This window comes from Danio rerio, chromosome 21 (assembly GCF_049306965.1).
Source record: "Danio rerio strain Tuebingen ecotype United States chromosome 21, GRCz12tu, whole genome shotgun sequence".
NCBI classification, from domain to species: domain Eukaryota; kingdom Metazoa; phylum Chordata; class Actinopteri; order Cypriniformes; family Danionidae; genus Danio; species Danio rerio.
In genome coordinates, this window is record NC_133196.1 from 35977802 (window position 1) to 35995944 (window position 18143).

Genomic DNA, 18143 nt, shown 5'->3' on the forward strand with positions numbered 1-18143 from the left:
ACTCTGGTTATACTTCTCTGAATTAAAATGATAAAGAGTGGGCATCGAAAACTCCTTTTCATTTAAAGTGCCATGAACTCTAGTTTGAAAAAAAGTCAGGAAAGTGGGTGAGTCCAGCTTTTTTTAGTTGGAAGTGTTGAGTGGTAAAAGAGGGAAGGGTTTGCAGGAAAAGGGGAGTTTCAGTACATGCACATGCTGTTTTTCACAGCGTCAACACAAACGCAGACGCAGTGGAGATAGACAGTGACTATGTTTACATGGAGCTCAGTAATCACATTTTTGCCTTAATCTGAATTAGACAATAAAATGATTATGGTGTTTACATGAGTTGCTTTTTGAATGTTCCTTTCATGATCTAGTTTTACACGTTATAGCACATAGATTGATTAACATCATTGCGTCACCACACTATTCACGCCTTGAACTGCTGGAAGATTGTATGTAAGAAAAAAAAACTCTGCATTTTTCAGCAACTTAAATACATAGACTCGGTAGGTGCAGAGAATAGCGACATACACGTGTGTGTGTGTGTGTGTGTGTGTGTGTGTGTGTGTGTGAGTGTGTGTGTGAGTGTGTGTGTGAGTGTGTGTGTGTGAGTGTGTGTGTGAGTGTGTGTGTGTGTGTGTGTGTGTGTGTGTGTGTGTGTGTGTGTGTGTGTGAGTGTGTGTGTGAGTGTGTGTGAGTGTGTGTGTGTGTGAGTGTGTGTGTGAGTGTGTGTGTGAGTGTGTGTGTGAGTGTGTGTGTGTGTGTGTGTGTGTTTGTGTGTGTGTTTGTGTATAGACTATCCTTTAACAAAATGTGGCATATTTTTGTTGCATGTTAGCAGACCACTTCCACACATGTAAGTCCAGCTGCGCTCTCATAGCGGGGAAATGGAAACAAAGCCTTCGTTATAGCACATTTATAACCTCCGCACTGAAAACCCATGTCTCCAAACAATTTTTTTTCTACTAGTTTTAATTACGGTTGTTAATACAACGTGGCGTCTCTCTGCTGTCTGAACACTGTAACGGGTAAAAACAGTGTTCGAAGCTATCATGCAGATTAATTAAATTGCACCTCATTAACAATCGAGCGCTGATTGTTTTGAACCAAGTCTTTCTCATGAATTTATGATGAAAACAGCATCAGTACCCGGTACAGACATTTAGTCTCCACGCTGGAATTTACACAAGGATCTAATTGCTGTGACGTAGCTACAAAATTTCTTTTAGAACCGGAACAACAAATTCACTCTAAACAATGCAAAATCAACCAATTTTCATTTTTTTGATAAATATATGTGTCCTAATAGTGTTTTAAGCAGCCTGGAACACATATATGACTGTCAGCATCTCAAAAAAATGAGTTTTGGTGTTTCTAGCCCTTTAAAGGCACTGGCACAAAAACAGCAACAATTCCCTTTGACCCATTTTCAGTAGAGTATAATAAATGATCTGATGGGTATTTTGACCTGAAATTCACGGATACATTCTGGAGACATAAAAGACTTATTTTACACCTTGTAAAAAGGCCAAAATTGGAGCCTTTTAATAGTGAGAGCTTTCTTAATAGCCTAATGTGTTTTGCCTCTTCTGAAATGCTGACACTGGCTGCTTTCATTTCCCAATCTCAATCTTTTTTATGCGTTGGCCTATGTTGTTGCAGTTTTTTCCCGCCTGGCCCCCATAGGCAATTCCGATATGTAGCATCAATTTTGTGTGGGAAATTTCTTTCCTCCACTGTCTGTAATTGTTAGGATAAATGTAGGGCAAGAGGAAGCGAACAAGCCTGTGTGTCTCTTTTGTAGACGTCTCTGTTTGCTCACCAAGATGACAAGCCACATTTTTTCAGCATATCTTTTTACTCTGTCAAGCGTTCGCTGTCCTGGGCACAGATGGTGCTGGAAAAGCTGACGGGTCGGTCATTTTGCTCCCCTCTCAAAGATTGGTTTTAAATAAATGAGAACAGGGTTTGATATGAGGAAGATCTGGATAAGATTACATTTGCGAATGTATCATCAATATGAATGCAGTATAAAAGGTTATTTTATTTCCTTGCTATTTGCTAAATGACATGGGTCAGAGGCGATCACCTGATAAACCGGATCACTAGAGTGGATGATACGGGAAGATCCAGACGAGATGACCTGCTTACGGTCATCGGCAGGCCGGTTTTCCATAATTCCTCCATGAGCCGCCACCATTAGCTAATAGAAATGGGGGATAGTTTGTCAAGGAGGCTGTTCAGTGCTGCATGAAGATTCCATTTAGAATGTATAGTCGTAATTGGGTGGTAATTGTTTCTCATGTGGAGCGAAGTAAAAATACATTTGTGCGGCTGCTCGGTGATAGAAATCATGTGTTCGGATGACGATTTCAACATGTTGGGGAGAGTTAAATCCACAAATGCTTTTCACATGGGAAGTCACATGTTCAACATTGAAACGTTGATATGGATTAAATTATTAAGATTTCTGGCTTGCATTTTGTCTCTGCAAATGAAAAATGTAAATAATTAGATGTTAAATGGCTTATTATAGTTAACTGAAAGTATAGAAAAAAGTAATTCCAGATTTGTTTTTTAAAATAAACTCGGAAAAAAAATTTCTCCTCAAAAAAGAATTTTCCTTCAAAGAAAATGCTGCAAAACTTTTGACAATATATTGCGCTTTATTATATTTTATTTTATTATTTTATTTTGTTTTATTTTTATTTTATTTAAATGAATCATTATCTGAATTATTTTGTAATTATTTTAATTTATAAATATTTTAATTATTAACATTAATAATACAATTTTTATGTTTTGTTTGTTTGTTTTATTTTATCATTTTTAAATAAAATAATTGATTAATAAATTTAAAAAATACAAAATTCTAAAATATAAAATAAAACATTTTTTTAATTTTATTTAAATAGTTTTTTCTTATTTTATTTAAAATGTTTAATGTTTTTGTTTGTTTTTTATTTTATCATTTTAATAAAATAATTATTTAATAAATTTATAAAAATAGAAATAAAAATAAAATGTGTATTTTTTTTATTTTGATTAAATCTTTTATTGTTTTATTCATTCATTCCTTTTCTTTTCACGTTAGTCCCTTTATTAATCCGGGGTCGCTTATCCAGCTAGTTTTTACACATCTAATGCGCTTCCAGCCACAACCCATCTCTGGGAAACATCCACACACACAATCACACAAACACTCATACACTACGGACAATTTAGCCCACCCAATTTACCTGTACCGCATGTCTTTGGACTCTGGGGGAAACCGGAGAACCCGGAGGAAACCCACACGAACGTAAGGAGAACATGCAAACTCCATACAGAAACGCCAACTGAGACGAGGATCAAACCAGCAACCTTTTTGCTGTGAGGCGACAGCACTACCTACTGCACCACTGCTTCGCCCTTTATTGTTTTATTTTTATTTTAAATAAAAAAAAAATGTTGTTTATTCTATTTTATTTTTAATTTAAATTAAAATAATGTTTCATTTTAAATTATTTTATTTAAAATTGTTATGTTTTGTCATTTTTAATTAAATAATTAATAATTTTTTTTAATTATGTTTATTGGATTTTCTCAATAGTATAGGCATAACAATGCATATTCAAAAGACATGCATAGAAAACTAGTCAAACAAAACAATGGAGAGGAAAAAAAGAAAAAAATAACAAAACAAAAAAAAAAACACAAAAAGCTCAGATTATATAAAAAGGACTACCCCAAATAAAACTGTTCAAAAAAAGGACTAAAAGCATTTCTTATTTTTCATATAATACAGATACAATATTTCTTTTAGCATGATAGGGAAAAGACTAGGTTCCAAATAATCCAAATATAAATTTAAGTATTAAATAAAATTAAATATATATTTTTATTTTATTTACATTTTTATTTAGTTTATTATTTTACTTGAGATTTCATTGCTTTTTTGTTTGTTGTAATATTTTTTCATATTTAATTTATTTTATATTTTAAAATTTTAATTTATAAATTAAATTAAATTAAAATGTTTATTTAATTTTATTTTTATTTCATTTTTATTTACATTTATTTATTTATTTTTTACTTACACTCACTCACTATCATTTGATTTATCAGGGTTGACCACAGCAGAATGAACAGCCTTTATTTTTATTTTATGTTATATTATATTAACTACAAAAACTGCCATATGTAAGAAGGCAATGATGTTAATAGTTATATAACTTATATTTATATGCACTAGCTTGGCTAAATAAATCTAAATGCATAAAAATAAAATCAAATGTCTTGAACTGAATTTAAGATCTAATATCCATTTTTGCTGATATATAACAAAACAAAATCTTTAATATCAGCTGATAGCATATATGATGTTAAAATATCCCACATCCCTAGAATATACTTGTGCAAAGTTAAGCAGGCTTATGTGCTGCATATTTATGCATAAATGCATATGGATGTTTCTGAAATCCAGCTGGACCTTTTGCTCTTCAAATATGCCTTGAGATGCTGTGGTTTGAAGTTTATGCCATCACTGGGCAGCGTTAAATTACTGTCTGTTGATCAGTCAATTAAAATCTGTCCTAAATTGTTATCCCCACACATCATTTAAATTAGGAAGTATAAGTGAATATAATTCAGCCAAGCTTTTACTTTTATAGATTTGATTTTTTTTTTTTTACCACCCACTAGTCAGGTGCCCACAGTTTGTGAATGCCAGTCGTGATGAGCTTCATCCAGATTTATTCTGCCAGAAATGCTTGGGATTTTAAGAATGGTTTGTGTGTGTGTGTGTGTGTGTGTGTGTGTATAAGAAATGTAAAATTGAGTGGTGATCTGCGAAAATTGTATATATATATATATATATATATATATATATATATATATATATATATATATATATATATATATATATATATATATATATATATATATATATATATATATATATATATATAATAAAGCCAGCTCTGATGTACCCCCTTTTAGGTTTTTATTCATGGCAGTCTGGAGGTGGTTGTTCAGTTGAAATCCTCTCCAGAGATGTGCACCTACCTACACAAAAACCTCCTACTGCGAGGCCGTTATTATGTGATGATAATCAGAGAGCAGATTTAGCCTTGATTCTCATGTGAGTCCTGCTCGTCTGTTATGGTGAACTCTTCAAGGTTACGTTCCCTTAGACACACTCTATTCTGCGTTTGAACAGTGTGTATTAAATAAATAGTATAGGCCAAATTAAGCTTTGCATCTACTAACAATATTCTTTGTTTTTCTTCTGCCTGTTAAAAAATGTCTTTGCTGTACTTGTTAAATGCAGCGTGGGAATTATTCACTGTTATTTCTTATTGATATAATTTAAGTGTGACTATGATCTGGTATAATAATCAAATCAGAGAAGCTTTCCGGGTTTGTCAAATGGATAAAATTCAAAACATGCTATCTTTTAATTTTGCTATATATTACGCACAATTTAAGTTTTTTTTATTAATATTTTTTCTTAGATTTTCATGTCACTTAAAGGTTTATCACTAATTCCAGGTTTTCTATATTTCTACAGATACACACAACACAGGCTCATTGTGAAAATTTAGTCTTGTAAACATTTCTGGAAATTATGTAGTCAGAGCTACATATGGCTGCATTTCATCTTTAAAACGAACTGTTATGGTGTGACTTGAACCTTGTCATTTAAAAAAGCCATCCGTAAGTAGGATTTTAATTTATTTTAAAAAATAATAAAGAAAATGTTGTTTTATTTTTATTTTATTTAAAATTGTTGTTAGTTTGTTTGTTTGTGTGCTTTATTATTTTATTTTATTTTTTTAATAAAGAAATAAAAAAATTAAAAATAAAATAAAGTAAAATGAAAAAATATTTTATTTCATTTTAATTTTTTTGTTTGTTTGTCTGTTTTGTTAAATACATTTAAATTTATTTTATATTTAAATGTTATTTTTAAAATAATACAACAATTTTGCAAAACAAAAACTAAAGGCAAATAATAATAATAATAATAATAAACAAGTAATGATAATAATGATAATAATGATGAGAACGTGGTAAGGTAAAAAATGTGGTAAAATTTCAGGCGGATGCAAGGCTTTTACTTTTACTGCATTTCTTTTGAAAATACTGTTGGTTGGGTTTAAGGAAGGTGGTGGATAGGGGAATCTGTCTGTCAATCAGTTAACAGCAGTCTCTGGTGGATTTACGCAAGAACAGCAGAAATGAATGGCACTCGTGAGCGAAATTTGTGATCTGAAAAAGCATATTTTTGAATGTATGTATCCCGTTCAATTCAAGTCAGTTCATCTTTTTTCTCTAGCTCTTTTACCATGTAGATTGTGTCCAAGCTCAGTTCAGTTCAGTGTAATTTTAAATTTCACTGCTGAAATCCCAAACACAGAAGAACAAATCCAATGATGTCCACAAATCCACAAGTCCCAAACCAAGCAAGCTTGTTGCGACTGTGACAAGGTGATCATGTAAGCTAGACTTGGGGTAGTTCCCTCAAAAATGCCACTATATAGGTGACCTGTTTTTGTCAGTACGCCTTTTAAGAAGATTTTGAAGCTGAAACAGTTTTTTTTTTTTTTTTTTTTGTAATTCACTAAATACAAGTCAACAGCTACAAGTAATTTGACAGTCACAAGCACAAACAGACATAGCTCAATTAATACCCATGGCTCCTGACTAAACACACTTCTTGTGGATTCGAATAATTGTGTGAACTCATTTATGGTTGTGTTTGTCTTTTGTTTGACAGGCCGTGTGTAGATCACTAGAAGAATGACACTTCAAAAGAAAGCAAAGAAATTGGAAACAATATAATTTTGCAGAATTCAGCACTTGCTGAATAAAGTGAAGATTTAACTGCATACATTGATTTCAGTGACTGCTTAGTCTCATTAAAGGATTTATTTCAAACACTCAACTGTAGTTATGAGATGAGTTTGAAGTAAAACCTTGTTAATATATGTTATTAATATATGAATATGTTAATATATGTTAGTAATATATGAAATTACATCATGTGCAGCTTTTACTACAGCTGTAGTTCATTGAGAAGCGACTCAAACAGCCATTGTAATAGATCATTAAACCAAATTCGAATTTAAATCAATATTTTGGGTAACTTAACAGTGTACTACTTTACTACTTTTGTGGTTCAAGATACTGAATTTACCAGTCAGTACTAAGATTTTAAAAATGTCCATATCCCACTAACATTTTAGCGCTGTTGATCGCATTCTTAAACACCGCTGATTGGCCATTTTACTCACATGCTCAACAAAAATGTCATTGTGTGTGAAAATGGAAGTTTTTTGTTTTGTTTTGTTTTTCCCAATAGATTAACAGTGGTACTGGTATCTCATAATAACAAGTACAGCAGTTTTTGTTAGATCTTCTTACAAATGCTTCAAAGCAAAGATTATAAAACAAGTTTAGTCACTGAGTATCCTCAAGACAAATCCAGAAGGAGGACTAAATGCACCAGAACACCTCAGATCTTTAGGTTGCCTGACTCAGCCACATATTGACTGAAGGTATCTGAGCAATTGACCATAATAATATACATTTTTTGGCCAAATATATACAAAATTCAATACACATTCTTTGTCACGATCAAGACACAGTTCTGATGTACAATTCAGATGGTATACCTTTGGGGACAAAGCAAAAATTTTTCCAATTATTTTTAGAAACATTTTGGGGATCTCTTTCCAGTTCATTTTGTTGCAATCTTAAATTGCATACATCACTATGCCAATGTCTACCTTACATTTGAAACAGAGCTGGGAACAATTGGGAGATTCAGTGTTTCCTTTAGGATTATTTCCAGCTGTGGCGACAGGCCTTTTTTTTTTTTTTTTTTTTTACACAGATCTCCCAAATTCCTGTCCTGTGGCATTATTTCAATGACAAATGTCGTGAGCGCAGTATTAGAAGTCGAGATCGCATTTATGTAATAGCCTACAGCATGTGGAACTCTTTGCTTGCGCGCCTATTTCCTGTGCTCGTGCACAAAACTTCTTGCATGCCCCCTCAAATATAAGCCACTTCAAGAGCGCGCAGATCTTGTGCGCTCACAAATAAATGCTGCTTAAGTACGATTTAGTTTACCCTTTAATACGTTTTGGTGCGATTATTACCCGCTATTAAAAAAATTCTATGTTTTGAATGAGAAGCTGTAATGTAGCCGTGGCGGGATGAATTTTGGCGTGGCACCCCGCCATGGAAGAATGAATGTAGCGGAAACAATGGAAATATTCTATGTAGGTGAACTGGGGTAAGATAAATCCTTTAATTTAATTTCAGTTAGATTTTAACAATAAAACAAACAAAGAGTTACATTAAATTTGAATTGACAATCTTAAAACCATCCCCATCATTGTCCTTCTTATTTCAGATAGGATGGCGAGCCAAATCAAAGGTTACCAATGGGCCAAATTTGGCCTGTGGACCCTAGTTTGGGCATCACTTGTTTAAAGGGACCTGCATGAAAACAGGGTGTTTGAATTCATGCCTAAAAGGGGCACATTTGTTGAGGTATGTTAAATTATCTGTCTAGTATTCTAAACTGAAACTTCAGACACATGTATTTTGTGTCTTGTGAAAATGGGCATACTATATAATAAAAAAGCTTAATATTGCGATATTATAAAACTATCACAAACACATTTGTTGAGGCCTTGTCTCAGTGCACACATAAGCTGCCACCTGGATTTGGGAAAGGACCTGGACTTGTGCCAGGGTCCATTGTGAAGAAGGCCAAGCCAGCGATGCATGGATCCAGAGTTGTAAGGCCTCCAGCTCCTCCTGCTCTGTCAGCCTCTCGAACTGCTGATCTAGCCAGACAGCTGCGAGCTGCATTCCAGCCCCAAAAACCATTACTTCTCCACTGATATCCAAGATGGGGATCTCGCGTTATGAATGATCGGAGCAGCTCTGTGCAGTGACCCAAGACATAATGTTTACTAAACGTATTAATTCCGTCTGCTTGCATTCTTATGGGCTGCTAGGAATGAACGTGAAACAGTTATTAGCACTCGCTGCAGAGTGAGAGATACCTCAGGAAATCGAAGCAATGCAGCTTTTAGCCTGTGTCTGTTCAGCCGAGGTATCTGTATGCTACTAGCCTGCAAAAACTTATTACAGATATACACATTTAAAGGCTATATAGTTTTTCGTTTTTGAATAGCCATAAATAGTTTTTCCTTTTTACGAGTTAAGTGAGTTATTTGTACGTTTTGTTTGTTTTTATCGTTTGTTTGTTTGTTTTTTTTATATATATATATTTTTTTTTTGTGTTGCTTTTTTATTTTATTTTTTTACAAGGTTTGTTTTAGTTTCGTTTTATTTTCGCTGTTTTTGGCATTAGTTTTTTTTATTTTATTATCTGTCTTGTAATGGTTTCATTCAATTTTCTTTTTTTGTTTTTGGATATTTTTATTTTATTGGGATGATTTTTGATTATGTTGTTATCATCATTTAATGTTTTTTTTTATTTTAGGGTTGGGCGATATTGCAAAAACGCAATCTTGATAATTATTTTCCATATTGAATGATAACAATGTATTGTTCGATGCAAGTTATTAATGTTTTCAACCAACAATGACTGAAACCACAAAAATTAGAGGGTCATAACATATTGTAAATGGCATAACGTATTTTAGGCCAATTCAGTGGCCGAAAATTGGGTGCGTCTCTAATATCAACACACTTTTAGATTCCCAACTGTCACATTTCTGCAGTGTGATTGGCTCATAGTAAAAAAAAGTCCCTAGCTTATAATTTTTATTGACATGAATTTTATCGCGATTCGATGTGATATTGTTTATCGACCCAGCCATAGTTGATCTTGCATATTTGTTTTGGTTCTTGTTTTTGTTGTTTTATAATTTATTTGGTTTTGTTGCAAGCAAATAAATCATAAGTTTTATGATTTATGAGATCTTAGCGTGTATTCCAGCGTGTAGACTGGACTTCTGTACCTGGAAGGGCCTTATTACGTTTTTAAGTGTGCTGCACGAGTAAGACTTGGTTCAAACCAATCAGCGCGCTCTATTGTGCAACTTCATTATTTTTCATTAATGTTACAGTGTTCAGACGGCAGAGAGACACCACGTTGTGTTACCAAAACAAGCCGTGTTGCTTTTATAATTTGCTGCAGTGAAGTTTTTTTTTTTCATTTTCTCTCTATGAAAGCGCAGCTGGACTCACGTATGGATTACAGTGCATGCGATGCTCAACAACAATACGTGTCTAAAGCCTGGTTTATACTTCTGCGTCAAGTGACCGGCGTAACCCACAGCGCATGCAACGCCCGTAGCCGTGCATTTATATTTCTGCGCGCGGTCTTCGTTGGTCTGCATTAACACTTCCGAAACGCTAGTTGGCAGTGAGGTGTAAATGTTCCTCTGTGTCGAGTTTCTTCGCTGCTGTTTTGCTTTTCCTGAACACTTCCTGGATTCACAGGACTCCACACTTGTAAACAATCGCTCTATTGAGCTCACGCCATTCGTGCAGCTCTCGGTCCCGCCCTGACTCTTCAGAGCTACCAAGCCGACCAATCACAGAGTACATTTTTTTGAGAGGTGCAGGTCCGTGACGCCGACGGCCACGCCGAAGGGCTATGCGTCAACGCCATAGCATACGCTGGCGTTTGACGCAGAAGTATAAATCAGCCTTAAGGAACACTGTCTACCCCGAGAGCTTTTCTCATCTGGAAATGGTGAGATCCGGATTTGCAGCTCATCTCCTCTTAATAAAGATGTGGCTCTAGTAGATGTTGATTGTCCTGTTTCTACAGATTGGTAAATGAGCGACCAGTGGTCTTTGTTAATTCGTATCGAACTAACTATTACACAGAGTATAAACCACATTTTGTGACAGGAATAACACACACGGCTTTCTGACGCTGCCTGCCGAGTGCATGTAAGTTTCCGGGAAATGCAGAGTTTTTTTTCTCTCATTCGCCGTGCAGTAACAAATATTACATAAAAAATACACGCTTAGAGCAGTTCCTCGAATCAATTATCTTGTTTGTCACAAGGGGCATGAATGAATTCCCTGAATGAAAGAGCCAAACAGCAGTTAAAGTCCACCATTTAATAATTTGTCAAATAATTCGATTACTGATGTCCTTTAAAGGTCCTGTGAAGTGATTTGAAATGGCCATTTTTATTCAGTGTTTGACGTAAGCTCAACCAAAATATGAAAAGAGGGTGGTACATAGTGTAGCTCCTTCCCTTAAAAAAAACAAAACAAGCAGCCAATAGCGTTTTGTTTTATCACCGCTCTGCTAGTGAGAGTGGTTGAGCGCAAGTGCATCAAATGTAAAGCAAAGGAGAAGCATCTTGAAAGGGGTGTGGCATGTCGGATATTAGAGAGCGTTTTAATTGGTTATGATGTGATGAGAAATTTTAATAAGGGTTGACGTGCACAAAACCATTAATATATTTAGGCAGAAATGACAAACCACAAGCTTTATATAAGTTTTATTTCTTTTAAACACAAACTTTGTTACTGTTTTGGAGCACACTAGCTTATACATATCCCAAAAACAAATAATACTGATACTAACATACTGACTTGTGAAAAACTTTGGTGTCTCCAGAATGTGTCTGTAAAGTTTCAGTTCAAAATATCCATCAGATTATTTATTATAGCCTTCAGAATCTGACTATTCAGAGTACACTGTAGCTGTTTTTGTTGCCTGTGGCTTTTAATAAAAATTAGCTGCTTCTCTTTGCCCTCTGTTCCCACTTGCGTGTCTGCTTTTCATCATGTGTTGCATCAGATAAACAGCAGTCAGTGACAGACAGACTCAGATAAAGCTGATGTACAGCTCATTAGTTAAAAATACCAAGTACGTTTATTTGATTTGTTTGTGGTTGGAGTGTATTCAAGCCTTTCTAAATGATGAGTCTCACGCAAATGCTGTTTGCAGTACACACACACACACACACACACCAGCGTTTACTAACACCATGCGGCTGTGGGGATTATAGTTATTAAGATTTATATATCGATTTTGCTATCTTTATTACAAACATGCTCTGTTTTAAAAACTTAAAACTTTAAAACGTAAAAAAAAATCACAGAGAGATGTAATAAATACTTAAATCCCAGTTTCCCCATTCTGTTTTGTTTTTATAGAAAAATGGCACCTGTCAATCAATTTGGTGGGCAGGGGAAACCACACTCCTACGTCACGTTGCAGTGGGCCCCAAAATCACTGGGATTTTGGTCCTATTTTAGCATCAGGAAATAAAAAAAAGAGACTTGTTAGGTTTAAAACACTTCAATATTACTGTGGACACACTATACCTACACACAACTCTGTCCGAACAACTTACAAAAGTTGATTTTCATCATAGGTGCCTTTTAAATTGTTTTAATCCTGTTTAAATTTGTTTAGTCAATATTATTCTACTTAACCTAGTATGGCATGGTTTCATGACGTTTTACATCCTAGTATCTTTTTGAACCTTAGGTAAGGTAAACAAGGCAGTTCTACAATGTAAATCGCTCTGTTATGACTAGCTAAACTCTGCATGTTAAATTTGGTATGGTGGCATAGCTCAAATTCTTGAACTTAAAAACGCTCTTCTTTTCCAAGACACAGACCTTTTAAATGCAAAGTATTGGATGTTATAGAAACTCGATGCCTTGAGTTGCTGTCAACTGTCCCCTACTCACAGAATAATGAAGCCTAATGGAAATCTCGCCCTGTGGTTGATGGAATATTGAAGTCGTTGCCCAGGGACAATGTTTGTGACATTTTGTCAGTTTTTAAATGATTTTCTGTCTGAAGCAGAAAAGCATAAATGCCTTTCGCTAAAGGTAATACTTCACTGTTGTCATTGTAAAGAAAGAGCTCTAGATAACACAACCACCCCAAAAGTTTAGAGCAGCTGTTTAGTGAATGCTTTTTTTTCTTCTGTAACATCTTGGCATTTTGCACACGCGGGGGAGCAGGGGAAATGGTTATATTGTGGTATGTGGCTCTGTAGTGATATCCTGGCTTCAGGGATATGAACCGTGATAAAGAGCAAAGCATCTTCTGTTTTGGCGAGGGGCACAGGAAAAGAGATCACAAGCCGAAGGCATGAATTTGATCAATTTACAATTTTCGATAATGGTTTAGTCAGATGATGCTTGTGTCAATGACAAACAAGATTGTATAGGTAAAGCAATCTCTACATTCATGTGAAACATTTTGTGTACCAATTTACTATAAAATGTCTGGTTTCATAATTTGAATTATACAGTACATGGGAATTATATGACCTGCTTTTCCACTCTCAATATGATTAACATATTTGATGATGTCATTAAAAACCAACAAAACATTAACAAAATTATAAGACAAAAAATATAGCACACCACTTATAGCTTCATGTAAACACCTTTCCAATTCAGACTTTTGCTTGTTGTTTACAATAACTCTTGCAATGATACTTCTTAAAGTTTCTTGTTAATTCAATGAGGATTTAAAAACTCCCTTAATAACCCGCAGATGTGCATTTGTCTGGAAAGCGAGCCTGCAGCAGTTGTGTGAGGCGGTGAGGAACGGCCTCAGCTGTCCACACAGGCACCAGTGAAGTGTGAAGTTGTTATTTTTGGCTCCATTCCTCGTGCTCACCTACACTGTGTTTTGATGCTCTTGTGAAGTGGCTCTAGCCAGCCGGATATATAAGAGGTCTTGGCCCCCAAACAGCTGCAATAACCATTCTTTCTATCTCTGCTCTTGGCCATCATTCCTCTGATGACGGGTCCCGGTGCTGATTTCATTCACCTTTGATTGTAATTAGCCACTCTTGTCCGCTCTACACGAGACTCTTGATTAGAGAGTGGTCATTAGAGCACACATAGATATCCTTCGCTTGAGCGATTGTGCATCAGCATTTGTGCGAATCTGCTGAATCTCTTATGGCCTGCTTGAGACAGATCACCATTACCGTAAAGTAGCACTCCACTTTTTTCTCATTTTACAAATCCCGTAGAGTTAAACAGTTTAAATTTGGTCTCCATATCTGGCTGGAGCACTATTAGCAGGGCTCAAAATTAATCTTATTGCTTGGTAGCACTGATGCTCTTAACTTTAAAAATTTAGTCGCACCCACCAAAATATATGAGCTGCAAAGATGCATTCTGCGTGAATGTCTCCTAAATATAAACATGCAGTGAAAACTGGTTACACGGCAACAATTTTAGGCACTCACACAAATGCTCGATATATAATTTGAGGTCGCATAAATAAAATTTTGGGCACATATATGCGACTAAAATGGTTGCTATTTTGAGCCCTGTTTAGGTTAAATTAGCTTAGCATAGAACATTGAATCGGATTAGACCATTAGCATCTCACTCCAAAATGACAAAAGGTTTCAATAGTTTTCCTATTTAAAGCTTGACTCTTCAAGACCAGGGGCCTATTTAATAAAAGTGATTTTTAAAAAAAGTGGACATTAAAGTCAAAAACCTGACTTTAATAAGTCAAACTAAACGTCCACTCTTAAATTGGTTCCATAACAGCAAGTTGAAGATCATTTGATCTAACTAATCTGAGTTCAGTTTCAATAATCTAGATAATAGCTCGTGCACATTATTGTCGTGAAACTCTGAAAGTTGAGCGAAGATGCATTGATTATGTTGTGTACTACGATGGCAACGAGAACTAAAAGAGCTCTGAAATGAGACGCAGCTGTTTACAGCGAGTGAGCCGCATTTGTTTTCAGAGTTCAACATAAAATAATTTAAACATAATTATCAAAAACTACAGTACGGCTTGCAACAAAGCAAGACAGAAGGCTGACAGGAAATTGCAGATGTTAAAATATGGCCGTTATTTAGGTTAAATTAATATTTGTCACAATACATTGAAATTGTTCTTGCGCGCATACGAGAGAAGGAGAGAATGCGCACTAAGCTTACTGCCAATTGTTGCGTGCAAGAAAGAAGTTAATGCGTTGCTGGCACCTTGTAACATTCGTAATGTGCTTAACGTCACTACATTAAGTTTAAAATGATGGGTACAATGAACAAGCTGCAGGATTTTTAATTTGCTCCTGAATATATGTGTGCGTGCGTGTGTTAAGTGAGTTAGAAAAAGAATTAGTCTGCCCCGGACCAGGCTAGTTTCCCAACTTAAGTTGCCAGAGTAACTGAGTTTGAACTATCATGAATTTGATTTATGAACCTGAATCCGTCATTAATAGACTTGACTTACCAAAATAATCCTGTTTTTTCTGTAAACTTGGATTATGGAATAGGCTCCAAGATACCAAGGATTAGGGCTTTGCGATGTGGCGAAAATATTATTTTTTTTTACACATATTGCAATTTGATTTCCGATTTTATTAAAGCTTCATCTCAATAATCTGTAAGCCGTGGCAACAATTCTGTGACACCTCTTAAAAATGACCTGCTTTTGTTGGTTGTTTGTGACTTTGAAACCAAAATATTCTCACTGTTTTTCTCTCTGTTTTTCTTTGATATTAATTTGTCTATTAATGACCCTGAAACAACAGATGCCATCACACTTGTCAGCACTTTCATATTCATTATTTATATATATTTTTTTGTGGGCGTGGTTCAGTTGCTCAATTCTGATTCGGCAGAACGAAAGTGTGCTCACTCAATTGCTTAGTTATAAAGTTCCAGTCAGATCACTCGAGTTCGGCACAATTTCCTTGACATAGGTTGTCGTGGGGAGTTGTAAATGACAAATGGACATAGTGACACAAGATTAAATCTTTTCTTTTCGTATAACGTGGCATAGTTTACAACAACCAATACTATGTCTGCGATGCTATTTAGAATGTCTAGCTTGTTTAATTTTCTGAAGCATAGAGGACTGGTTTTGAAGCACTTTACCTCAGAAGTTATTCCTTATTTTTGTTTACATAAACTGTTTAAATATTTTATATTGCAACATCTTGCGATTTAACTAATTGCAGTGTTTCAAATTGTGATTGTGATTCAATTTTGATTAATTGCACAGCCCTACCAAGGGTAAAAGTTTCTATTTTCTAAGGCGATAAGGCTAGAAATTATACTCATCATTGTGCATGCTGCAGCAAAATTTCTTGACTATTACACTGGAATGAGATCATAGTTTCTAGTCATATCAGCCTATAAAATAGCAACTTTTCCTTTTTCCTCAGTATAAGTACACAACGAAACTAGAGAAGAACCTAGCTTTAAACAGTAAAATTACAGAAACTCCGGTCATTTGTGGAGGGATGCTAATGGTCTAATCTGATTTAGTGATGTGTGCTAAGCCAAGCTAAAAGTACTCTGGTTCGACCTGAAGATCAGCTGAATTTATTTAAAAATGGTTAGGGAGCTGTAAACTGAGCCAATATTTTTCCTGAAAAAACAAAAAAAAGTGTTTCTTTTAACCCTTTTGGAACTGCGCTTAAGGCGCTTGATGAATTTCTAGCATCTATGCCAGGATGACAGACTGCAAGATGACTTTTTCTTTTCTTTTTTTTTTTAACAAGCTGGCAGAAATCCAGCGCCGCCACAGTGTCATTGCCAATTCCTCGGTGGCTCCAATCCAACTGCTTGGATTCAGCACATTTCTCCTCCCACTGCTGTAATGTGGCCTTGCTAAGATAATGTATCTTTTTTGGAGATAAAGCACACATCTCAGTACTGATATTGATGTGGAGTTTACTCTATTTGTGAGAGCTCCTTGTTTTCGTTTTCTCTCGTTAGGGGCTACAACGCGAACTGTAGCTCACGCATGAAAGCTCAATTTAAAGAGTTTTCACAGGCCTCAAGTTCCCCGGCTGCTCTGCTAGAAACTGGATAAATTGACCTGTGGTTGACGGAGCTGTGGAGCATCAAAACAGGGCAAATTCTTCTTGAATTATTCATACATTAGATCTCACATCGACTTGCTTCTAGTGGACAGTAACTGGGGTTGAGATGCTCCAAACAATCTCCTCCTTCTCCTCAGCCAGGCAGTGAGCAGTAGTGACTCACTCATGCTGTTATTTGGTCAGTTAGTTAATCTTCTTATAGAGTTCTGGAGCCGTGACATCAAAACCCAGGAGACTAAATTACAACACAGTTCCCTTGAGATTTTACACAGGGGTTTTCAACATACTAGTAAAAGAAAGACCGCAGAAAATATAACTGGATAATAATTTGACATCTTGCGCTGTATATTAGAAATTACCCCTACAATGTATGTTCATTTAATTTATTTTCTTGGTGTGAGTGTGTGGATCATTCTGTTTGATTGTGTTTTTGAGTTATGCAATTCATGTATGGATTTTGCTAGGGCTGCAAGATTAAATGATATTGAAATCGTGATTTAGCAAAAGCTGCGATTGTCATGCACATCTTGTTGGGGAAACCCGGCCCTGTGATTAGTTGTAAATCTACTCTCTAGCACAGAAAATGCAAAGAGGCATAATAAATCAAACAGAGCAGAGGTTTTAACTGCTTCTATTGATTCATTGTGACATATTAAACACACAAGCACAGAATAATCTCACTGATTTATTTCAAACACTTGACTTAAGTTAGTTTGGAGTAAAAATGCTATAAAACAAGGGCTTTTTTCATGTGCTTTCAACTGTCGCAGCAAGTTACAGAGCCTTACTTCACTGAGAAGCTAAGAGCTGTCAAATCGCTGAATGATCATCTTCGATTTCAGGATTTCATAGATTAAATCAACAGTTTATTTGTATTTTATTTTGCGTAGTCTGTCAAAAAAGGATGGTATGAAACTGTGCAGTAAATGCATGATTTGTTATTTTTGAGTTAACATCTAATCGTGTCAAATAATGTTATAAAGCAGTAGTGATCATATAAAGCAGTAGTGGTAGTGATCAAATTAAAATGAATGAAGTAAACCATCATTGAGAATATCTTGACAGTTTAAATGAGCAGCGTATCAGCTTCATCATTACACTAGCAGGTGGCGACTCAGAGCTTCATGCAGATCTAAAATGTTTCCGTATCACAAACATAAATTGAAACCACCTCCTGTAATGTGGGACAGTAGCATATATATTGGTATGGTTTGATATTCCGCATGCATCTGAAAAATAATGAAGGAAAGCTACTGCCGGAAAAGCAAACAATCCATTTTGTCCTCTAAATAAACTGGGTTTTTAGCCATGGGTATGCTACTTTTT

The 18143-nt window shown here is 35.2% G+C and overlaps 1 protein-coding gene across 13 annotated transcripts in view; it reads left to right on the plus strand.

Moving 5' to 3' along the window:
- Window positions 1–18143, plus strand: part of ndst1b (N-deacetylase/N-sulfotransferase (heparan glucosaminyl) 1b) — a 194386-nt gene that overhangs the window by 54286 nt on the left and 121957 nt on the right.